We start from the raw sequence: 25,935 nt of genomic DNA on the forward strand, positions 1-25,935 counted from the left end.
TCGATACGCATAAAAATTCATACAGCTAACCTTCTTATTCGTTTCTTCTCCTAAAATTTGAATTCAAACTCAGTTGTAGAATTAAAAAGACGTGATGACTTTTAAACAAACCTGTCGTTGGATTGACCATCTTTATGTTGAAGTGATACCCATCTTCTCCACGACAGAACATCAACGGGTATTGAACAGCATCATATAACCGATGAGTCTCATAAACTCGCTGCACTTGGCCATTATTCCGACGCTTAAGAACAATATCGCGTGATTCAACATTCTCGCCAACAATCACCACTGCGACTTCATTGATAGTGGGAGCATTAAATTGTCTTGCATGGCTACCAGTGGGTCTTTTTTCAGCGCTGATAATGATTTTATGTTCGTCATAATGCATTATATCCAATGCGGTTTTAAACAATCTGACCAATTCATTATGCTCATGGAGAAGGTTTTGCAATTGTTGAATAATTTCACGTTTAGTTGCAGTAAAAATTGCACAGCGGTGATTTAGTTCAACTTCCGAAACACCAATGAAATAGATCTGAAGGAGTTTATGATCTTTGTTTTGTGGTGGTAACAAATCGCCCGCTCGGTGGTGAATTTGCCCTTGAATCTGAATGTTGGGATGCAATTTTGAAAAAATGTGATAATAAAGAGACGCCATTACCTTATAACTTGGATTGTAGCCTGATTGTTGAACAACCTCGGCTCCAAAAGACGTCATTTGAAAGCATCCGTTATATTTTTGTGCAAGCTTCAGGAAACTGTTTGATTGGGCTGAGTTTCCATATAGTAGCGAGTACAAAGGCTCTGGTGGATGAGCCAAAACGGGCACCTGCACAGCATAAGCCGGGGGTTTCCAACCGAAACTTCAATGCATTACAATGCTGACATACAACAGATAATGAACCAATAACAACGCACGTAAGATCCTTGTAGGATGTTTCAGGATTGTATGGGAATGCAGCGCGATTCAAGTTTTCATTTGCGGCTCGTCTTCCTCTATTATTTGGTCGGGCTTGAGGTGGTCTTTGTGCAGCGCGAAGCTGTGCCATTTGGGCACGTATCGATGCATTTATTTCTGTACGTTCCTCTTGCGTCCGACTATTACGGAAATTCTGATTATTTATTGCACTGCGTGAACGCCGCCCAAGATTTGATCGTCTAACAGCAGGCATTACTTCCAATTGTTTAAGCTCACTTTGGTAATGCTTCGTTAGCTCGATTTTTTTGTTTAAATATTTTTTTACCGAGTTCATTGATACACAATTTCAACGCAGCTATGATCTTTGTAGGGTGTTTCAGAATTTTACATACAACAGTGTGTCCATCTGTTGAGCCGCTAGCGACCTTTCCGGAAGGACTTCCCAAAATTTTCTTATGCTATAACCTTCTTCTGGCAATTAGAAAAAACTGAAAAAAAATTGAGCCAAATCGGCCCAGCCGTTCTCTTGTGATTTGATCGCTAACATTTTTTGTCTCCATTTTTATATATATAGATTTTGAAATATTATACTAATTTTTTCTTTTCTTTTCTTTTCTTTTCTTTTCTTCTCTTTTTTTTATTTTTCTACAGATAGGGGAAATGATATGAATGATGAAAAAGGTGAGTGAACTAAATTTGTATTTATATATATATATATATATATTTTATATAGTTGAATATTTTTTAATTATTTTTTATTTATTTAATTTTGTTTACAGATAAGGCTTTGGAAAATAATCTAATCAATGAAGGGATTTTTTATGCAGATGCAGATGAAGAAGAAGCAGGAGAGCTATATGAAAATGAAATTATTTATATGGAAGACGGGGTCGAAAATTATAAACAAATCTTACCTTTGAATACAGACGAAGAAGATGAAAATCCACACCCCCTCCATTTGTTGATGTTGATGATACAAAGGGAGGGAGGATTAACTAATTACACCCAAATTGTGAAATCTAATATTTTAGATTCAAAAGAAGAATTTTCCACCAATAATGAAATAAATCAAAAATTTTAAAAAATTGTTTTGAAATTTCTATTGTTTCGTTATTTAAAAATAAAAATAAAAATATATTTTTTAAATTGTTATTACTAATTATTTAAATTGATAAAAAAAATATACAATTGTTATTAGAAATATAATATTATAAATATAAATAAATAAAACTAATCATTTTTAATTGTTCAAAAATTAATATTGTTTAAAAAATATACATTTGTTCTTAGAATTAAGTTTGTAAATGTTTTCTTAAATAAAATTGTACTTGTTTATTATACTATGTTGGGGAGGCGCTTCCTTCCTTCGGGAAAAGTTGCTGGGTGATGACGAAAAACCTCCCACGGCGCAAGCGAAAATAGTGTGAAGTCGAAATGAAAAAAAAGCGGGGGCGTCGTGGGCAAATTCAAGATGATCAGCTTTATTTCGCTGCATACATGGAACTAAAACTAAAACTTAAGCAAACGGCCATGCTCCCGCCCGCTTACTTCGCTAAGCGCTCAGCGCTGCGGGAGAGCGAGCGCGGGAGAGCCAGAGGGGCGAGAGCAGCCCGAGGCCCGCGCTAGTTTTGTTACCGTATTTCGGTTAACATTTTAATTGAATTAGATCACAATTGAATGTTTTTAGCTGGTATAACTCCGTTTATTAAACTCTTTGTAGTTGCTTCGCTCACGTTCGATTTTGTTGTGTCCCCTTGAGAGAGCTTTTGAGATCTAGATCGAGAAGAAAAGCTCTCACTGTTAAATGTAGGCGAAGAGAGAAATAGAGCTTCGGCTACATAACTTCCCCATCGCTTAAATTAGGACTATCTTGGGTTTTACAATTCGTTTGTATACATATGTGTTTGGGATTTAATTATGGTAAACTATGTTACATTTGGAGTCTGATATTTCTTCTTTCTTTTAATGTTGGAGCTATGTACATTATTTAAAATAAATTTTCTATATTTCGGTTCATTTTTGTGTCTTAAGGACTTATAGTTTTTTATATATCCTTCATTTCTAGTTTCTTCAAAATGTTCTCTTTTTTTATTTAAAAATGTAAGGTAATGTTCCTTATATTTTAGAATATTATTATATATAACTTTTTTGTCACAATTTCCATATTCAACATTCATTGGCGTATTTTGTATTGCTGAGTGATAGTTTTTATTATAATATTCTATAGCTTTGCTAACTTTATCTTTTATTAATAGATCTTTGTTCTCAAGGTATAAGATTCTTATCTTTTCGGTTAGAGTATTATGAAATCGTTCAACGTCTGCATTGCCAGTGTGACTGTTCGGTTTCACAAAATGGACTTCTATATTCTCATTTCTTAAGTATTCTTTTATATTTATACTATTAAATTCATTGTCGGTTATTAATTTTTCAAAGTTTCCTCTTTGGGACTTGTACGAGCGTATTTTTTCTATTATAGTTTGATTATTACGATCCTCAAGATAGAAGGCAGAAGCAAATTTTGAAAATCGGTCGATAAAAGTTAGAAAATTACATTTAGAATTTGTGTAGATATCCATATGAACAATTTTTTTTATATCGTTTGGTGTTTCTGTGTATTTGAATTTTTCTTTTACTGGGTTCCTATCATATTTACACCGATTACTGATGTCACAATTGTTGATATACTTTTGAATGTAATGTTGAAGTTTTGGGAAGTAAATATTTTTTTTTAAGCTTTGGTAATTTTCATTTATACCCGAATGACCAGTATCAAATTTATGGAATCGTTCAATTTCCTTATACACGTCTTCTTCGTTTTCAATGTCTTTTGCGTGAAATGAGCATTTTACAAATTTTACATTTTTATTGCCTTCGAAAATTTGTATAATTTTGTTTTGAAATTTATTGTATTGATGATCGTTATATTCACTGAATATTCCTACTTTGCCTTTTTTGATATGATTCTTCAAAATTTCTTCCATTCCATTTTCGAGATCATTTAAATTTAAATAAATTTTCTTATTTTTATTCTTATATTCGAACTCCATAGTTTTGTTATCTGTTAGAATGATTTGTATTTTAAATCTATTAACGACTGTTTCTAAATTACCTAAAATAGTTGTGTCCACAAAGTCTTCGGCCTGTGAATGTTGTGTACTAGAGTCATCAACATTGTTTTCTAAAGAGCTATAAGATTCAGCTGTATTTAGAGCACAAATTTCGTCGTTACTTATTCGACTTAAAAAATCAGCTACCTGGTTGTCCTTTCCTTTAATGTATGATACATTTATATTAAATTCGCTAAGCTTGACAAGCCATCTATAAAGTACTTCATTAAGTTCTTTTCCGTTATATTTAATTAGCAGCCACTTAAGTGGTTGATGATCGGACAAAATGTCGAACTTGACTCCATAGAGATATGGACGGAAATAAGATGTTGCCCACACAATAGCTAGTAATTCCTTTTGTATAGAAGAATAGTTTTTCTCGTGGTCATTCAATGTCCTACTGGCATAGCAAATTGGATGACTATCTTGTTGCAGAACTGCGCCTAAAGCTATATTACTAGCATCAGTAATAAGTTGAAATTTCTTTTTGAAATCCGGATACTTAAGTACCGGTGCCTCAGTTATGATTCTCTTTAACTTTTCAAATGCAATCATATAGTTGGGTTCCTTAATATCAATCTTAGCATCCTTTTTAAGGCATTTAATCAATGGACAAGCTACTTGGGAGAAATCCTTTATGAACTTTCGATAATACCCAGCGATTCCTAGGAAAGCTCTAATTTGCTTAACATTTCTCGGAATTTTAATCTGAAGAATGCTTTTAACTTTTTCTGGGTTGGGTTTTACTCCTTCGGGGGTTAAAACATGACCCAAAAACTGAGTTTCTTTTGAAAAAAATTTGCATTTGTTGATTTGGATCTTAAGATTTGCGTCAGAGAGTTTTTTGAATATTGTGTGAATATGGCCAATATGTTCTGAAAAACTGGTGGAAAAAATAAGAACGTCATCAAGATAGACGACACAAATTCTATTTATTTCTTCTTTTAAGACTGTGTTTATGAGACGTTGAAATGTGGCAGGAGCGTTTTTAAGCCCAAATGGCATCCGATTAAACTCGTAGTGGCCGTGAGGGGTTGAAAACGCTGTCTTTTCCCTATCTTGTTCCTGAACAAGAATTTGGTGAAAAATATTGTGCTCTTCCTAACTTATCCAATATACCTTCTATATTTGGGATAGGAAATTTATCGTCTACTGTGTTTTCATTCAATTTGCGATAATCAATGACTATACGCCATTTTTTTATTCCACTGCTATCAGTTTTTTTTGGGTACAAGCCATAAAGGGGCATTATATGGGGAATTGCTCTTACGTATTATTCCCTGTTGAAGCATTTCCTCAATTTGTCTATATATTTCTTGCTCATGTATTTGAGGATATCTATAAATCTTGCAGTATACAGGTTTATCCACTACTGTTTTTATCTGATGCTCGATAATATTTGTATTGCTAAGACTCTGACCTTCAAGAAATATTAATGTTTTGTATCTATTTAAAATTTGAGTTAGGGCCGTGTTTTCCTCTTGGTTTAAATCATTGAAAAGAATTTTCTGTATACTATTATCTAAATTGATTGGTTCAATTTGATTTACCTCATCAGAGTATGGTGAACTATCATGAAATTGAATATTATTATTATTGATTGTAATGGTATTTTGGTGAAAATCAATAACTGCATTTAATGACTTCAGAATGTTTTGCCCTATTATCGCATCAAACGATTTGTTCTGAAATGTTGTCAATTTCCAACTCATTGTGGCATCTTCTTTAAATTCAAGAGGCAAATCCGTTATAATCTCTTGCGTTATTAGTGATTTTGAATTTAAAGATGAAAATGATATTGGATGACACAAAGTTCTTCGAGGATATTGTACCAATTTATTTTTATCTAACATGGAAGTTGTTGAACCGGTATCAATCAAGGCTGTGATTATTTCATTGTTTAAAGTTAACTTGATTAAGGGAAGTGATTTTTCGAGGCAATTATATGAAAATTTGCAAGGCAAGAACAGTTATTTTGCTCAGACATTAATTCAGAAGTAAAGTCTTGATCTTGATTATCATTTTCAAATTGGCAACAATTATTTTTATCTACTTCGACATGATCGATTTCCATTTTTGAAATATGGCTTTGTTGACTTGTACAGTTCTGATTTGAATTTAAATTTTGTGTTCCTGATCGAAAGTTTCCAGAATTAGCTTTTACATTATGGAAATTGTTATTGTTTCTTGCATTCTGATTTTGGTTATTATAATTTGGTTTGTAAGATCGGTCTCTTTGATAATTTGTATTATTATTTTGATATTGATAGTTTTGATTTTGAGTTCTAATAAGACCTTCGGTTTCTAATAAATCGAAAGCTTCTCTTAAACTTTTTACATTTCTATTTATTACGACTGATGCCAAATTTACATCGATATTTTTTAAGAATGTTCTTAGTATAGCTTCTTCAACATTTTTGGGACTAAACTCAGAATGCTTTACATTATCATATTCATATTTTTCATTAATCTTACACATTATACTTCTCAAAGATTTAAAATATTCAGTAATGTCGTTTTTGTTACTTAGCATCAACGCTTCTTGGTAAAGTTGATTATAAGACTCCTTTACGCCAAAATTTCGAATAAGAATCGTCTTGACGTCATCCCAAGATGGCTCTGCATTCTCGATGGTTCTCACAACATGTAGAGCTTCGCCTTGAATTTTGTTGAGGATGATGCGGCGAAAGACGTAGACTCTTGCGGTAGATGTGGCAGGTAATAACTCAAGAGTCATCTCCACTTCACGAATAAATGATGATAGAGCCCTTGAGTTGTCTCCTTTGTACTCGTGAATTTGGTGTTCATCCTTAAGAATGTCCCCAAACGTTAAGGTAAACTCGTTTGCCATCGCTATTAAAGCAAAGTTATCGGTTGAGTTCTTTAGAACTAGTTGTGATAGTTCTCGTCGTTAATCGATGCCAATGGTTCTTCAGAACTTGTAATGGAACCAATTCTGAACAGAATAAGTTCGCTCCGAGATGCTGGTATGTGTGTGCAATTGTTGGTTTAGACACACATTCACATATACATACATACAGAGATGAGTGCTGGGGGTGTGAAAGTGAAGTTGCCGAGTACGGATGCACCGCGGAGGCGCTCCCGCGTAATCCGCGTTGTGTGTGAGCTGCGGCATGTCCCCAACGAACCTGGGTGCAGGCCGGACGAGTGAGGCAGTGGGGAACACTCACCTGCAGCGGCAAGCCTTGGATGTCCACGGATGACCAAGTAAATCCGAATTACAAATCCTGTGATTTGGGCCGGCGGCGAGTAATTAGCCTCCCGTGCCCCCTGGCAAAGGCGGTGCTTAAGAGAGGTTCTCTACGCATAGGCTGGACTTCCTGCACGATCAGGGAGAGGACAGGCCCCCCAAGATGCTACCGGTGTCTCGAGGCTGGCCACCTGGCCGCAAACTGCAGAAGCGCGACCGACCGGAGCGGCTGCTGCATAAAATGCGGGGAGAGGGGACACAAAGCCGCTAAGTGCCTCAACGAGGCGAAATGCTTCCTCTGCGCTGCTTCCGGCAAGAAGGAGACGAGGCACCAGGCAGGCAGCAAAAGCTGCCCGACCAGGAGCTCCAGTAGCAGTGGCGCCTTCCCCCGTAACGCGCCATGCAGTTGATTCAGCTGAACCTGAATCACTGCAGGGCAGCGCATGATCTGCTGATGCAGACGGTGCGCGACCTGGACGTGGATGTGGCGGTGCTCAGCGAGCCATACAAGGCTGCAAGCACACATGGTTGGGCCATGGACCGGACTGGCAAAGCTGCGCTGTGGATGTGCGGGCGGGAACCCGCTCACATGTCCGACGTCAGATCGGCGGATGGCTTCGTTCGCGGTAGAGTAGGCGGGGTGTGGGTGTACAGCTGCTACCTGGCACCAAGCCTCACCCTGGAGGCCTTCAGCAGCATCATCGACGAGCTCAGCGATGACATCCGCGGACGGAGCAACACACTAGTGGGCGGCGACTTCAACGCTTGGGCCCAGGATTGGGGGGCGCCCTCAACCAACGCCAGAGGCCGCATCATCCTGGAGGCCTTCGCCTCCCTGGATATTGCTCTGCTGAATGAGGGTACCCAGCATACCTTCAACAGAGCGGGAGCAGGGTCCGTTATAGACCTCACTTACGCTAGCAGTGCACTAGCCTGCCTAGCCAGGTGGAGGATCAGCGAGATCTATACAGCCAGCGATCATGAGGCCATCCTCGTCTCCCTCGGCGAGAACTCACCGAGCAGGACGATCCCGCCCAGCGCAAATAAGGCATATCGGCAAGACACGCTCAACGCCCAAGCGTTCACGAGCGCCTTAGCGGGCCTAGCCACAGACGAAACGGACAGCGCTAACGATGCTGCGCTCAAACTGGCGGCCGCGGTCGAGCGTGCATGCAATGTAAGTATGCAGAAGCGGAAATCTTTCCGGAAGCATCACGCACCGGTGTACTGGTGGAGCGATGACATCGCAAACCTCCGCTCCTCTTGCCTCCGAGCCAGGAGGAAAGTCCAGAGAGCGCGCGGCTCTCCGAACTTACCAGCCCGCAGCGAGGCTTACAGGACCGCAAGGGCGGCCCTAAAGAAGGCGATAAAGTCCAGTAAGAGAGAGTGCTTTCTTAAGCTATGCGACGACGTTGAGAAGGACCCATGGGGCGGGGCCTACCAGAAAGTCGTAAAGCGAGTGAGCGCTGGCAGCAAGGCGCCAACGGACCCTGAGGCTCTCGAAGGCATAGTCCGGGTGCTATTTCCGACTGGGCAACCGCTCAACTTCCATGTGAGCAGGGAGCCCATGGAGATATGCCCGGTCTCGGAGCAGGAGATCTTAGTGTCAGCGAGGACGCTCAAAAACAAGAAGGCGCCAGGCCCTGATTCAATCCCTAACAGGGGATTGCTCACACTGCACGCCAAAGCGATCGCCGATTTGTTCAACAAGTGCCTGGCGGAAGGCTCGTTCCCAGTGAGATGGAAGCGCCAGAAGCTTCTTCTTCTCCCGAAACCGGGGAAGCCAGCGGGCGAGGCATCTTCGTACAGACCCATCTGTCTGCTGGATACGATTGGGAAGGTATTTGAGAAGATGATTGTTTTTAGGCTGGAGGCAGCGATAGAGCGCGCTGGTGGGCTCGCGCCAAACCAGTTCGGCTTCCGGAAGAGGAGATCGACCCTGGATGCCATTGAAACGGTCACAAACCTGGCCGCGAACGCTATCGCTGGCGCGAGATGGAAAAAAGGCGCCAAGGAATACTGCCTGGTTGTTACTCTTGACATCCGGAACGCATTCAACTCTGCGGACTGGAGGCGGACACTGGAGGCTCTGGAAGCCTTCAGCATCCCGGGCTACCTGCTGAGGATAGTCCGCAGCTACCTCAGCGAGAGGAGTCTCATCGTGGACACGTCCCAGGGTACCAGAACGCACGAGGTCTAAGCCGGAGTCCCGCAGGGCTCCGTTCTGGGACCGCTGCTCTGGAACACGATGTATAACGGGGTGCTAAACCTCCCGCTATCCTCGAACACCACTATCGTTGGCTTTGCCGACGACGTGGCGCTGGTGGTAGTGGCGAAGGAGCTGGCAGATGCGGAGATGGCGGCAAATAGCGCGATCCGTGCGGTCGAGTCCTGGCTTGCAGTCGCCGGCCTCGAACTGGCCTCGCACAAGACCGAGGCAGTCCTGATCTCCAGCAGGAAGCGAGTGGAAACGGCCACTTTTGTGGCAAGCGTCATGAAAACGCTGAGAACTCTGGAGACGGAGAGAAGGATGCGTGCAGAGTAGGTGGCCCGTACCTCGCGCGAAGCAATGCCTAGCGGCGGTACCGCGCGACCAAGGCCCTCTACACCGTAAATCAAAGCAGCCTTCAATCAAACAATTTGCAGTCTTCGTTCTTTTCTGTTTGTTGTTATTTGTATATTACTAAGGATTTAATGTTGTTAATAAATGGAATATAAAAAAAAAAAAAAAGAGATGAGTGCCGGCACGCTGCATAGAACATGTACAATATGCTTCCAGGTTATACACGAAGTTGTACGAAATGCAACAAATATCCGATACACAAAAACGCTTGGTTGGTTTTTGTTATTCTGTACACACTTTTGCGAATCTCCTTGTCAAAGCCGGTATGTTTTGACAAAACGTGCCTCTTCAGAGGTTATGTGTCTTTTGCACGAGGTAGGTATGTATGTATGGGATTACATACGAGCACAAATTCGCTCAATACCGCACTTAAGTGGGCACTTCAATGTTTTTGGTTACTCCGTCGACTGCGCCAGTTTTGTTACCGTATTTCGGTTAACATTTTAATTGAATTAGAACACAATTGAATGTTTTTAGCTGGTATAACTCCGTTTATTAAACTCTTTGTAGTTGCTTCGCTCACGTTCGATTTTGTTGTGTCCCCTTGAGAGAGCTTTTGAGATCTAGATCGAGAAGAAAAGCTTTCACTGTTAAATGTAGGCGAAGAGAGAAATAGAGCTTCGGCTACATAACTCGCTCGAGAGTGCAAAAGCGCTCAGCGCTGCGGGAGAGGGAGCGCGGGAGAGCAAGAGAGGCGAGAGCGGAAAGCTCAGCCGGCAGCGGTGGTGCAATGGGCCGCGTACCTAAACATTCCGCCCCCCTTGCAATCACTCGGGTTGCAACAGGGCCGTGGACATAACGGCTGGTGACACGCGCCGGAGACGACCCAGCCGAAGACGGTGCTCTGGGCCACCGGGAGCCCTTCGTGGATCTTGAGGAACCCCGGTTGCATCACACGCGGATACATGTCCGCGCCCAGGACTACGGAGATCGTTGCTGGGAAGTAGAAGCGCTCATCGGCTAGCATGACGTCCCGGAAGTGGGCGCGCACCGCCTCACTCAGCTCCCGGACGGGAGTGCGGATGCGCACGCGAGGCTCCACCTTGAAGACCACGTCGAGTTGGACCTCATTGTCGGCCTTGGACCCCACGGTAGCCGCACAAATCTGCTCTTCACCGACGCTGGTAGTTGGCAGCCGGAAACACGCTGCCAGCGACGCGTCTATACAGCTCACAGGCGTGCATGGGTCAATGAGGGCCGCCGTGTCGAATGTCTGCGTCCCGGTCTGGATGCCACCAGCGCAGTCGGCAGGATGTTGACGCTGTGCCGCTGCATGAGCGACGACAGCGACGGCGCCGTAGCCGCAAAGCGGCCGGCGGAACCTTGCTTAGGAGCGGCAGGCGAGGGCCGAGGAGCCACTGTAGACTGCCGTGGAGCGCCGGACGAAGGCTGCGGCGCGGGTGCAGAACGCCGTGGAGCGGCGGACGAGGGCCGCTGAGCTGCTGAGGAACGCCGTGGAGCGGCGGATGCGGGTTGCGGAGCGGCTGCAGAACGCCGTAGAGCGGTAGACGAAGCCCGAGGAGCTGGAGAACCCCGCGACCGGGACCGTCGCGCCTCCTGACGCGGCTGGCGCGGATTCCGCGGCTCATCGGAGAGGTGCAGCAATGTGTGGTGGTCCTGGCCGCACGTCTTACAGCGATCTCCCCGCTGACACGCTCCGTCAGAGTGCTCGTGGGCCAAGCAGTACCGGTTGGCGAGGACGGCCCGAAGTCGCTTCTCGGTACTCAGCCGCAGAAAACGGCGACACTTCTTCAGCGGATGAATATTGTTGCAGACTCGGCATCGGTAGGAATTCGAACCTCGCGAACATCTGCGCTCCAGGGCGATGGCGCTGCGTGGACGTGGAGACATCGTGCTGCTATTACTGGCGGAATAGGACGGAGATAAAAAATCGAAATAAGTAATAGGCACTCGCAAGTCGAGACACGAATAGAACATTGAGGCCGGTGGCTATTGGGGACCGGCGGAAGCTTCCGTCGGAAGTAGGACGAGCTTCGCTATGGGACGCTTAATGAGTCCCCGCGCCGTGCGGATATCGACCACACGGACATGGCCATCGGCTCCGGGAAAGACCGCGTGAATCCTGCCTAAACGCCACTCATTGGACGGAAGGTTGTCCTCCTTGACAACCACCATGTCCCCAACCTGAAGATTCCTTGCTGGAGTTCGCCACTTATTCCGCTTATGGAGTTCCTTCAGGTACTCCTCCTTCCATCGTAGACGAAATTGCTGGTTAAGAGCCTTCAGTTGTTGCCAGCGGTTTATGATGGCCGTGGCGTCCCCCTTTATTTCGGGTTCAACCACGGCGAGGAGGGGCCCCCCAACAAGAAAGTGCCCAGGAGTCAGTGCCAACAGGTCCGCGGGGTCTTCGGACATTGGCGCGAGCGGACGCGAATTCAGGCACGCCTCGATCCTAGCTAGAAGTGTGGATAGCTCTTCGAATGTGTATTTTCGCGTGGCCGTAGACTTGTAGAACAGGGTCTTGAAACTTTTAACGCCTGCCTCCCACAGGCCTCCCATATGAGGGGCTCCCGGCGGAATGAACTGCCAGAGCAGCTGCTGGTGACTGTAAGCACCAGTCACAGCCTCCTTGACAGCTTGTAGGAAGTCTCGGGAGAGAAGGGTAGCCGCACCCACGAAGGTCTTCCCGTTGTCCGACTGAACCTGACGGGGGCATCCTCTTCGGGACACAAAACGGGCAAAAGCGGCGAGAAACTTCTCAGTCGTAAGGTCGGATGTGGGCTCTAGATGAATGGCCTTAGTGCAGAAGCACACGAACACCAATACATACCCCTTTGTGATGAGGCAAGCTCGACCCGTGTAATTCTTTATGTCGAAGGGACCCGCATAGTCCACACCAGTAAATGTGAAGGGGCGCGAAAAAGCTGTCCGTTCTTACGGTAAGTCTCCCATGAGTTGCGTTTGCAACTTCTTTTTGTGGATGACGCATATCTTGCAGGAATAGATGACGGACTTGACCAAATTCCTCACCCTTGGGATCCAGAATTTGGAACGGATCAGGCGGATCATCAGCTGGTTGCCACCGTGCAACGTTATGCGATGCGTAAATCGGACTAGGAGTCGAGACAGATGGCAGTCGTATGGAAGGATGACCGGATACCGTTCGTCATATTGGAGCAGATCGGAGGACGTGACACGGCCGCATGCTGTCATGAGCCCTTGGGAGTCAAGGAACGGGTTCAGGTTCTGAACCGGACTGGATGCTGGCACTGGCCGCTTTTGGCTTAAGCAGCCAATTTCAAGGACGAAGTGCCTGCGTTGCGTGAAATTAGGAGACGTTTAGCCGCCGCGATTTCTGAAGCTGTCAGGTGATCCTCAACCGGAGACAAGATCTTTCGTGCGCGCTGAATAAACCGATGAACGTAAGCGAAGACTCGCAACGCCTTGTCGAGTGTCGAAAATCGGTCAAGAAGGTCTTCAGGGGGAGCCTTTGCCACATGGACTCTGACGGCTCGCTTCTCGAGATCAGTCACGGGGGAATCATTGCCTTGGATGGGCCACTCGCCGCGCGCCCTTTGCAGACAGGCTGGACCATGCCACCACAGCTGGCTGTCTGCGAGGTCTTGAAGCCCTACCCCCCGGCTGGCAAGATCGGCCGGGTTATGTTCGGAGCGGACATGTGCCCATCTCTCGACCTCAGTGAATTGGGTAATCTTGGTCACCCGATTGGCCACGAATGTTGTCCAGTGACACGCCGGCCTATGCAACCAAGCGAGCACAATCGTGGAGTCAGTCCAACAGTACAGGGCGGACGCAGGCCCGGGCATCTTTGGAAGAATGGCGCTGGCCATTTCGGACAGTAGCAATGCCCCGCATAACTCGAGCCGCGGAAGCGACACCGTTTAGACTGGGGCAACCCTCGTTTTTGCCGTTAGCAGATTCACCATCACAGTAGCCCAGGCCTCCACCCGGACGTAAATGGCGGCGCCATACGCCTTCTGCGAGGCGTCGCAGAACCCATGATGCTCGATCTTCAAATGGGGTCGGAAGTCAACCCATCTCTGGCAGAAATCTCGAGGGAGGTCATCGTCCCACGCTAGATCTTGGAGCCAAATTTCCTGCATGAACATCTTTGCCTGGACGATGAAGGGGGCGAGCCAGCCCGCTGAATCGAATAACTTGGCAATCTGGGATAGGACCTGTCGTTTCGTGAACGATGATCCCGCGGTCAATTCGGGCGGAATGAAAAAGAACTCATCAGACGTCGCTTTCCAACGTACGCCGAGAGTCTTAGCCGTGCTCTCTGCGTCGATCTCGAGGAAATCAGCGCGCAGGAGATGGTCACTTTGGATGTTGGCCAAAATGTCCTTGCTATTGGACGTCCATTTCCTCAGTGGGAACCCTGCCGAACCCAGGGCACCCTGGAGCTCACGGATAGCCACCTTCGCTTCGATTTTGGAGTCTGCCCCTGCGAGAACGTCGTCGACGTTCATGAAATTACGGATAATATGACTCGCCTGGGGGTACCTTGACTCCTCGTCGTCGGCGAGCTTCTGCAGGACACGGATCGCTAAGAACGGGGCACAATTGACTCCGAAGGTAACCGTCTTCAGCTCGTAGTCGCGGAGTTCCCCATTGGAATTGCGAAACAGGATGCGCTGGAAAGGAGTATGCTGGGGGTCTACCCAAATTTGGCGATACATCTTTTCGATGTCGGCATTGAACACAAAGCTAAAGTACCTCCACTTTAGGATTTGAATCATGAGGTCGGATTGTAAGACCGGGCCCGCATATAGAATGTCATTCAGGCTGGTCCCGTTTGCGGAGGGGCTAGAAGCATTAAAAACAACTCTGACCTTAGTGGTGGTGCTTTCGGGCTTCAGAACCGCATGATGAGGAAGGTAGTATGTGGCGGAATTGCTCGTCGACGGAACCTCGGCCATGTGACCTAAGTCGAGGTATTCTTGGATGACAGCATCATACCGGGCCTTGAGGGGAGGATCCCTCTTTAGGCGCTGCTCGTTACGCAGGAACTGAGCCAGAGCACTATGGGCAAAAAAACGGTTTTTGGTGCATAAACTCTAGTTATAAGATATTGAATTGAAACTTTTTTTGGTGTATTACTTCAACTATTACAAAATTTTGGTTTTTGTTTTTTTTTTTTAATTTGTCCACTGCACAGTGGTTGAAAATGCATTTTAAATAAATAAATATTACAAATTATAATTTCAATCCCGTTTGGTATTACTTTTTGGAAACAAAATTGTAACATTGTGGCCAACACTTGGGGATATGATTGACGAATCCAAAAGACCTACAACCTCTGCTGACGGAGGCATCCTGTTGGTTTTTTTTAAGGGGTTATCCGGGTTTAGAACCACAAAAAAAGGCCTATTTTCCAGAATTTTTTTTAAAAGATCCTATGACAATTTTGCAAATTTCATTTATTTTACATAAATACATAAGATTTGAACTAAATTCTGTACAATTTTGAACAAAAAATATTCACAAATGAGCCGTTGAGGGAGGGTTGAACTTAACCCTAAAAAAAAATTATGTTCTTGCGGTAGGCAGGATTTCTCCGTCAATTTTTATTTGAAATCAAAAAACCAAAATTTTTCTGTTAGCTTATGTGTCTTGTCTTTGAACGAAGGATTTTTTAAAAAATTAAAAATTGAATTTTTGGGAGCGTTTTTCATGAAAAATTACACTTTTTACGTCAATTTTAGCCATAAAATCGGATCTAATTGAAGATATAAAAAATCCTTCGTTCAGAGACAAGAAAAACATGTCTAGAAGAAGTGTGGAAAATCTGAAGTCGATCGGTCCAGTAGTTTTCGAGAAATCTTGACTACCGACTTCAAGAAAGTGGTTTTGAGAAAAACGCGTTTAAAGTTTTAATTGCCAGTTGTGACTCATACGACGCGCTGGGCTTTAAATTTCTCCCATTCCTACAGTTTTGCTTTTTGAAACTAGACAGCAAGGGATCAGACGAATCCATGGCTCTGTAAAAAACATCTGACATATTGTCAACCCAGCTACATTTTCTGGCATAATATTGTCTGTCAGCTTTGTAAAGTTTGTGTCTTGCTTCTGATGCACTTTCTGCTAAAGAGCCAACAGGAACAATCGATTTTTCTTATGTGGGGATTCATTTTCATCACAAAGCCGTATTACCGTCTAGCCACATGGCGTGTTTTTGTCTAAAACGCTTTATGTTTCGGCAACATCGTGACAAATGTTTATTAATGTAATTTATAAAGTTAGTAATTTTATTTGATATTAATTTGCTTATTGTTTCACTTTGATGATCGGCATTCACTTTGTCGAATATGTAAGTCTCCAAGGCTTCCCGCGAGCGTTTGTTGCTTTCCCAAACTGTAAGAAAAGCCCCGTGACCAAGCACCTATGTACCTACATAAACGCAAGTTTAGCAAAAAGGAGCAAAAATGAGCAAAAATGCTTAGTTGTATGACAATAAGGACACTTTTGTAGCTAGTTTCTCGTTCTTACTCTTTTGCAAGTCTGTGCTATTAATAAGTTATACTCTACAAAACACAAAAACAATTGTTAGTTCAAATCTATAAAGATACACATATAAAACAGTTCACAGGTGGACAACAGGACACATAAAAACAAACGTCTAAGCTAATTTGCATTAATAAATACCTTCGCAAGGAATTTCCATTTTTAGATTTATAAAACTTTTTTTTCACATAAAACAATAAGCACGCAAAGTTTGACAATTTTTCGCGCCAATTTCACGGCATTGCAAAGTATCTCAAACATCTGACTTTGTTGGAGTAGCAACACTACAGAGTTGCCACAAAAAATTTTTGGAAAACTGTTTTTTTCTAATGAAGATATTTAGATTCGATAAATATAGGCTATTTATAAAAATTCATTAGGAAAATAAATAGGTTTATGCACCAAAATCGGATTTTTTACCCATAGTGCAGAGCAAAGGATCGCGAAGATGCGATCTCGGACCCCTTGCGCGCGGGGTCGCGTAAGGGAAGTGTTACCACGTACTTGCCACAGTTGTCTCTACGTGTAGTTTGGACGAAATTTTCCTCACAGACGGAATCAGACTCTGGGACAACCTGTTTGGACACTTCCTCCACCTCCCAGAATTTGGTAAGGAGCTGGTCTAGGGAGTCGTCGAGGGCGCAGGTAACTCGTGTGGCGAAGGCGGAAACACTGCGGGGGGCCGCTGGAGATACTGGGCCTGTCAACACCCATCCAAAAATGGTCTCCTGGCCGAGAAGGGAGCCGCAAATGTTAGCCTTGGAGTTGCCGAGGAGAATAGAGGGAAGAATGTCGGCTCCTATTAGGACATCGATTTGGGAGCTCTCAAAGAACTTGGGATCCGCAAGGGGGATGTCAGGAAGCCCTTTAGGAAGATCTCGTGGGACTGGATACGAGGCCAGACTCCCGGCCAGCTGCGGAAGAACGTAAGCTGCAGTCGCTAACTGCAGCCCGGGTCTGGAGGGCGATCGCTTGGAAAACTGGCAGAGCTTCGTGGACTGAGCGGCCACGGTGTGATTCAGGCCCGAGACTTGGGCTTGGATAGTCGTGAACGGAAGTTTGACGAGGTTGAAAAGCCTCTCCGTAATGAATGTCACCTCGGAACCCGAGTCGATTAAGGCTCGCGCCTGGAAATTGCACTCTAAATGGCAAATGTCAATGAGGGCTGTGCCCAGTAAAACGGCCCTTGAGCCCGAAGTGAAACACACCTGCACATCAGGATGATCTTCAGGAGTGGTCGCGGGTCGAGGCCTGGCTGGCGCCGGCGGATTTGGAGCGGTCGCGAATGGATTACCGCGGTGCAGGAGGGTATGATGGCGACTGTGGCAAGTGAAGCAGCTATGGGCACTATTACAGTCCCGCTGTTGGTGCCCTCGCGCAAAACAGTTAAGACACAACTGTTTTTTCTTGATATAGTCGGAGCGACTATTTACGTCCATCTCGAGGAACCGTGGACACACGCGAATCGGATGGTTCTCCCTGGAACAAAGATCACATCCTCTTGGAGCCGGAGCCACTCTGGCCTCGTAGGAGTTAAGCCTGCGTGCTGGGGCGCTCGCAGCCGTCGGTCTTGTCGGAATTTGCCCTGAATTGCTAGGCCTGATGTCGTCGATCGCTTTCAGAGTGCGATGCCGCTCTGTCAGAAACGAATCTAACTCGTTCCAGGTTGGAATTTCAGCCTTGTTGTGTATGGATTGCTCCCACATCGAAAGTGTGATTTTGGGAAGCTTTAAGGAAACCATATACACTAAGAGACAATCCCACGCCTTGATTTGAATGGAGGACATCTCTAAGGCTGTCAGACAACTTTGGACGGTGCCTTGCAGCTCTTTTAGAGCGGCTCCGGACTCTTGGGGGACAGCCTGAATGTTGAAAAGGATTTTCAACTGGCTGTTGACAAGTAGCTGCCGATTCTCGAAACGATCGGTGAGGCTTTGCCACGCGGAGATGAAGCCATCATTTGTCAGAGGGGCTTTGGATACGATGGCGTGCGCATCGCCACTTGTTTTGGATAACAAGTGGAACAACTTTTCCACCGGTGTGAGGCGCGAGTTGTGAATATATATCGCGGTGAAAAGGTCTCTGAAGGTGGGCCACCGAAGATAATCGCCAGCGAAAACTTCTGTGTCCCCTGGTGGCAATCGACAACCCATGGACGGGGGTGTGGGCATAGGGGCGGAAGCCTGAGTGGACTGGGCGGCGGCCTTGTCGATTATTTCTTGTAACAGGACCACACACCTCGAATAGACGGAGTAGCAATAACTGTACTTGGATTCAAGCACAGTTGAGGTGGCAGTGCTGTCGGCGGACACGGAAATTAGGTCGGAGCAGTTTTCATAACTCTTCTCCACCTTATCCCACAGGGCCCGAATCTGATCCCGATGAACCTGGCACATGGCAGGGGAAAATCTATCGGTTTCAGGGGCGCCCGGAGTGTTGATGTCAGCCTCGAAATGGCTCACACGTTCCGTTGTGGAAATGAACTTGCGGAGGGCGATATCGGATGCGGATTGAGCCATCTTGGCTACCGACCGAGTAGATCTGGATGAGGTACTGGGGGAGGTGTCGAGTGCCTCTTGACTTTTTGCCCTTGGAGTGGCAGTGGCCGCCTTTGGCTTTAATTGATCAGGCCGAGGAGACACGGACTGGGACCCTTCCAGAGTAATTGCTGGAATCAGAGGAGTCTGTTCCTCGTCTCCCGTGGGCATCCTTGAAGTCGAATGGGTCGCGAATCAGTTGGTCGCCGCAGGAAACGGACAAGTCCCGAACTCAATGGTTCGAAATCGTGACGAAAAACAAGTTTTGGAATGGGACTTGGGATCGCTTTGGCAAAGGGGCGCAATAGGAACTGCCAGAAACCGCGGAATTATATAACTTATGCAGTACAAAATATCCCAGAAAATTCCGCACTCGGAGAACACAATGTGCTCGCTTACGGTCACACTGCTAGTGGATGCCGCGGGTGAATTCAAGAATTAAATGCCGGGCTCAGGTTCTGAGAGAAAAGAATTGACGAAAACTCGTGAAGGAGAAAATCACTCGAGTAAGGGCGTCGGGCGCCGACTTGGACGAAAAAATAAATAAAACAACGAACGTCGACCGGAATGTCGAGGAACAAAATTTCTGGATTTAGGTGTCTCGGATGAGAAGGTTGTATCCGGCTTTGGTCGGCTCAGAACAGGACTAAACAGAGACCCACGAATGTTTGGTTTCTTCCCGCAATAAATGAATTAATCCACCAATAATTCGAAAAAAAATTATTGGCCGCAAATAATTAGTTAATAATTCGGAAAATTATTGGCCGCAAACAATCCACTAAGAATTCGAAAAATTATTGGCCGCAAATAACTAATTAATAATTCGGAAAATTTATTGGCCGCAAATAATAAATTAATAATTCGGAAAATTATTACGTAGCCGGAAAGGTGGAATTACAACCTTGGCTTTTGTTTTGAAGAACACGGGCACTGGGTTCTGCCGCCGGCAAAAACAACCCCAATAAAAAACACAGGCGCTGGCGATTAATTTGGAAAAGGCGGAAAAAAACACAGTCGTAATCGCACCCGTGAATTGATTTGCCGTTTTGTCCTAAACGTTTGTTGTTTTGTCGCGGTTTATATATATATATATTTTAATTTTATTTTAATTTATTTTATTTGAATTTTTTATAGTTTATTTATTGGTCGTTCCTGTGTAGGAGTCAGAAAATATATTGTATGGGCATGCATGCATATGGAAATATATGTGTATGTGTAAGGCTTGTGTTTCACAGTGGAGCTTCGAGAAGTGGACTGTATTTGGATTGGCGGAATAGCACAAATTATGTGGAGAAAAAATTGCACACAAAAAAAAATATCGCGGCAGCGGCGAACTGTTCGGCGAACAGGGAGCTCCCGAAACAATTACTTTCCGGACGCCGAATATTAATTATGCCTTTATTTTTCTTCACCACACAATTTCACTTTGCCTTTTGACTTTTGCGGAGATGCCAATATTTGGCGCGCGAGTATGTGTGAGGAACCGAGAATCGAAAAAACCCAGGAATATGGCGACACACACAAAGCGGAGGCGGATAGAAAATTTTTACGAAACGACAAGAATGGAGGACTGGAAATTCCTCAACTGCCGTTGTGTCAGGAAAACTCGGACTTGGAGTCGACACGGAAAATACTTGCAGCAGAGTGAACGAAATTTATGTTCGGACCACTGCTGAAGATCGGCAAAGAGGGGGGGAGACGGAATGCTCGTACTTATCTTGGTGGAGAGAAACGCCGAGAACTGCTGGGGGCGAAGTTGAAAATAATCCGGAGTCCAAAAAAATCCGGCTCTGTGTACCAAAATGTTGGGGCGGCGCTTCCTTCCTTCGGGAAAAGTGGCTGGGTGATGACGAAAAACCTCCCACGGCGCAAGCGAAAATTGTGCGAAGTCGAAATGAAAAAAAAGCGGGGGCGTCGTGGGCAAATTCAAGATGATCAGCTTTATTTCGCTGCATACATGGAACTAAAGCTAAAACTTAAGCAAACGGCCATGCTCCCGCTCGCTTACTTCGCTAAGCGAGAGCGAGAGAGCGGCAGCGGCCGATCCAAGTGTTTGGCCCGCGCTCGAGAGTGCGAAAGCGCTCAGCGCTGCGGGAGAGCGAGCGCGGGAGAGCGAGCGCGGGAGAGCGAGCGCGGGAGAGCAAGGGAGGCGAGAGCGGAAAGCTCAGTCGGCAGCGGTGGTGCAATGGGCCGCGTACCTAAACATACTATATTATCTAACTACTTTTTATTTAAAATCATCAGATTTTCTTATTATAAATAAGTCTTGCTCTAAATCTTTAACTTCCAATCTAAATTGCTCTTCTTCTCTTTTTCGTAAATATTCTTCTAATTTTTTTTGTTCTCCTATTTGTACAATTTTCAATTTTTTTATTTTTTCATTCCATTCGAAAATACTTACTTACATCTAATTCAGCTATTTTACATTCTAAATCTTTTTCTTCTATTTTATAATGTCCATATGTCATAGTCCCCATTTTATTAGAATCTATAATTCTTTTATCATCTTTACTATAATTTTATTACACCTAATAGTAGATACTACATGACTTGAAGATCGTATCATTGCCATTGACCCTATCACAGACTCTTCAGAAAGCAAACACTTTTTATAATCTTAAAAGTGACACCTTTTGATTTTTGTATTGTTTTTTCAGCGCTACCATCACCATCAGCAAATTTATAAGAATGCATTTTTGAACGTAAACCAACAAACTCATGCATGGGTTTCCCATTGAGTTCATCTTTGAAAAACCCTAACTTTTTTTTATTGGTTTTAGGAAAATTATAAGTTCTCGCAATTTTATCTGGAAATTCAGATGTATCAAAATATGACTCTATATCATTTTTAATATCATTATAGAAGTCATCAGTTTTGATGGTATATATAAATGAATCTGTATCCATGTAATTCAATTGTATGTTTTCATTAAATTTTGGTTTCATATAATTAAAATGAAAATCATACATCTTCCATTTTGAAATTTCTAAAATTGCAAAACCTAAATATAGTGGTTTATTATATAAAACATTTAATTTATTCATTTGAAAAGCATAAAAATGATCAGAAAATTTTTTGAGACTATGAAAGTTCGATTTGGAAATCAGTGAACGGGCGCAATCTCTTTTACGACCAGGAGAATCATTTGGAGTTTCACTTTCCCATTCTGAAATTAATTTAATATTAACATGTTTATCCACATTTTCCATTGTTTTTCCAAAGATCGCATTGTTTGACAATTTAAAAAAATCTTTATCAAATGTATTTTTAGCATTTGTACGATGAAAATTATTAAGATCAATATATTTCTTCAACCAAGGTTTTTGGAAGAAGCGAAGACCCCTATGAATTTTTTTCAATTGTAACCCACATTCTAAGCACTGTTTCAAATTTTTATAGTGGATTATATATTTATTTTTATCTTTTAGATCTGCAATTAATTTTTTTACTTTAGATGAAGGTGTTGGCAGCTGATTACTACAACAAAATGGTAAGTCATTATGAGTTTCGTGCAAGCTAAACGGATAATCTAAATCTACCTCGAAAATGTAGCCATATTCGGAATCATCTGGATGCTCTAATATATTTATATTATTAAGGGTTTCCCTTGATACCCATTCAAATCCTCCATATGGTAAAGGTTGGGACATGGCCCATCCATACAAATTGTTGGCATCAAAATATGATAAATAAATGGATTCTTTTTTATCATCATAAGAATCCAAATATTTATGATTTGCTTTCGAATATCGTTTTACGCATTGCACGAGACCACCACGAATGCCCGATTGTAGAAATTTTAATTGGTCTATATCTGTTAACAGATCTAGCTCAATTTCGGTATATTTTAACATGGCTTCCCATGATAAACCAGGTAAGGTGTAAAAATGCACAGGGTCTAATGAGTGAATTTTAATGCAGACATTTCGAAAGTTTTCAAAAACATCTGTCATTAGCAAGACATCGGTTTTTAAATACAATTCCAAATAATCTTTTAAATTTTAACGCGAAAATTTATTCCAAACCCTCTGTGCATGAGTGTAATTTTCTTCCTAACAATTAGTTTCTGTTAGGGAGCTGTAGAATGCTTCTCGGGGAGGTAAAGAAGTTTTTGATAGCCTCTCAACTGAATCTAAATATTCATAAGGAAATACACCCTTACGCCTCATCAAAGAAAATTCTTCCTGATTTTCAAAGAAGATTTTTGTTGTTCTTAATTGGTCATCATCTAGGTTTGGGGCAAGTGTATCGAAAGCGGACGACATGAAGCGGAAGGAATCAAGAAAGCGAATCTGAAAACTTCCCCCATCATTAGTAGTTATAACTTTTGAGAGGGATATATAGTGCTCCTTATTTTATGGGATAACGCTAATTTCTCCAGGTATGAGAGCCAATTCTTTTACGAATAAATGACAATCATACCTGGAGAAATTGTGGAAAAAAACTGGAATGAAATCAGGGACTTGATATTTTAAATTCCTCTAAATTTACCAGTAAAATGGCAATGGTCTCTTACCCTATCTAATAAAAGGGGACTATGGCAGATATGGCATTTCTCAGTTTTTTGAAATTCTTCTTCCTCATCCACAGACATTTGGATGGGAACTGCTTTTGATATGTAATTTGAGTAAATAAATTTTAAATTTGAAATAAGTGAATTTACGAAATTTTGCCCTGCTTCTAAGGCCGTTTCAATTTTAAACTTACTTAGACTATCATCATATGCACTCTTTATATAGTATGCATATGCTATAGGTACATGCTATAGGTACATGACTAATAGCTTTCTCATCAGGCTAGCTTCAAAGTCAGCATATACTGAAAATGGGACCATAACCTCCATATGAATATTTGTGTAGCGGAGGGTGGCGTTCTGCGGATTGGGCAGTCTGGAAACTATTTCGCTATACACTTCAGAATGACGTGTAGCGGCATCCTTAGTGAAAGAATATTTCAGACATCTATTGCAGAACCACTGCTTTCTTCTGCCTTTTCCCGTCTGAGAGGAAACCAAACTAAAACAAGGAATAATAAAAAAGAAGCTATTAGCTAAAATCCCCTAACGTTGAACCATATATAAAATCGAACAGAAAATTTTAAAAAGGGACGTTATAAAAAAATATATACAAAAATACAAATAAAAATAAAATAATAATAATATATATAAATATGAAAATAATATCAATAATAAAAATAAAAAAACAAAAGACTCACCCTGAAAGATTTCTAATCCATGTTTAGTGCGCTTTATTTCCTTCCTCCAAAAGCAGCATATTTATGTGGCGGGGTTTCACCTCAGGTGGGTAAAAAATGGGGCCATAAATTAGTCCTTCACCATATCCAAAAACAGACACGCTCAGTTCTAGGATTTTTTTCATAAATTCGGTTAAATGTCGGGGGTTGAGAGGAAACTCCAATCCAGTGAAATTCAATTGGTATCCGTTTTCGAGGGTGATAACATCATCTTCAATGTTAACCCTATACCCACTACATCTACTCCGTTTGGCTGGTTTATCCATAATTGCCGCAATTATTGTCCACTTGAAGCAAAACTCATCGTTCAAGTTTTTTACATTTACAATGGACTTTTTGGCTTGTAGTGCCTCGGGTAGCTTGATAAATGACGATCCTCTTATAGGCGAATATTTGTCTACGTTCATCTCAAGCCAATTATTCTCTCCATATGGTCCTCATATTCTTTGTTAATGTCTGAGTGCATGGAAAGAATTGTCATTTTCGATTGAAATGACTTCATCTCCATTCACTCCTCTTCATCTTTTAATAGCTTATACAACCCGAAAAGTTCGAAATTAACTTTTACGGATGTAAAACTTTCCAAAATTGTTGTTTAATGAGGCAGAAATGCGTCTCCTGCCTCTCGTAGAAATGAGAAATACGGGTTCAATAGCATTCATGTTTGTGCCTCTCCGTTCGCACATGCTGATTCCACTCAGCAGGGGAATTTGTGGGCATATTGCACTTTTCACATAATCGATACATTTTTTCTTTGTTTTTATACCCTTGCAGGGTATTATAATTTCAGTCAGAAATTTGCAACGCAGTGAAGGAGACCTTTCCGACCCTATAAAGTATATGTAAATCCGTGAGGATTTTCCGGACAAAAAATTCGAATAAAAAAGGCGACTAGCAACTAGCGGCCTAGCTGGGGAATTTCCACTCGAAGGCAATGAAAAGAAGACGAGAAGAACTGCAGTCGCACGAAAAAGTTTTATTGCGCTGTCGCAGCCAGCAGTTCCAAAGGTTAATCGGCTACTCCCTTTACACAAGCAGCGTCCGAATTGCCTCGCTATGAAAGCTATACGTTTCGGCTATTCAGCTCGGCTGAGTGCAAGCGATAAGCTTTTTGTTTTACATTGTTTACGTTTTAGTTCTATTTTTTCTTCATGTAAATTTCAACAACAATATACTAATACACTTGGCCCTCGCTTAACACGGACTCTTTTAGAACGAACTTACACGGTCTTACACGGTTTCAAATTTGCTCCCATCCCCCTTTTAACACGCTAAAAACCTCGTTCTTAAACGATTGCAAAATATCGAAACAATCAAAAATTACTGATTTTTACAAGGAGCCACCAAAAAAGAACTATGTTAAAACAAACTGGCTTTAACTATAAATGCCACCAAATGCATTTCATATTATGAATTATGAATTTTTAGATATCAACTATGAATTAAAATTATGAATTGAAATTATGAATTATGAATTAAAATAATGAATTATGAATTAAAATTATGAACTATGAATTCAAATTATGAATTATGATATGAATAAAACATATGATCTCCTTACTTTTTAACATTTTTTAGTTTCTATAAAGTTTAACCTATTAATTAATTATAAGAAGCAACTTTTTTAATTAAATACCAACTTTTAAGTTGAAAATATGAATTGTATGCTTTTATTAAAGGCATATACATACATAATTATTTTTTGGTTAATTTTTAACAAATGTATGAAACTTTAATAAAACAAGAAAGGAAGCTAACTTCGGCACGCCGAAGTTTGTATACCCTTGCA

The 25,935-nt window shown here is 42.8% G+C and overlaps 2 long non-coding RNA genes across 3 annotated transcripts in view; one reads left to right on the plus strand and one right to left on the minus strand.

The window, feature by feature from the left end:
- The window catches only part of LOC138928933 (uncharacterized), a 102,702-nt gene extending 100,712 nt beyond the window's left edge, over positions 1 to 1,990 (plus strand). Inside the window, exons 2-3 of the long non-coding RNA XR_011445342.1 lie at positions 1,574 to 1,603; positions 1,702 to 1,990. This is a non-coding gene — a long non-coding RNA (uncharacterized lncRNA). The remainder of the gene's footprint in view (positions 1 to 1,573; positions 1,604 to 1,701) is intronic.
- Positions 1 to 25,935, minus strand: part of LOC138928930 (uncharacterized) — a 1,213,248-nt gene that overhangs the window by 603,483 nt on the left and 583,830 nt on the right. The gene's annotated exons all lie outside the window — the stretch shown is intronic.

This window comes from Drosophila kikkawai, chromosome 3R (assembly GCF_030179895.1).
Source record: "Drosophila kikkawai strain 14028-0561.14 chromosome 3R, DkikHiC1v2, whole genome shotgun sequence".
NCBI lineage: Eukaryota > Metazoa > Arthropoda > Insecta > Diptera > Drosophilidae > Drosophila > Drosophila kikkawai.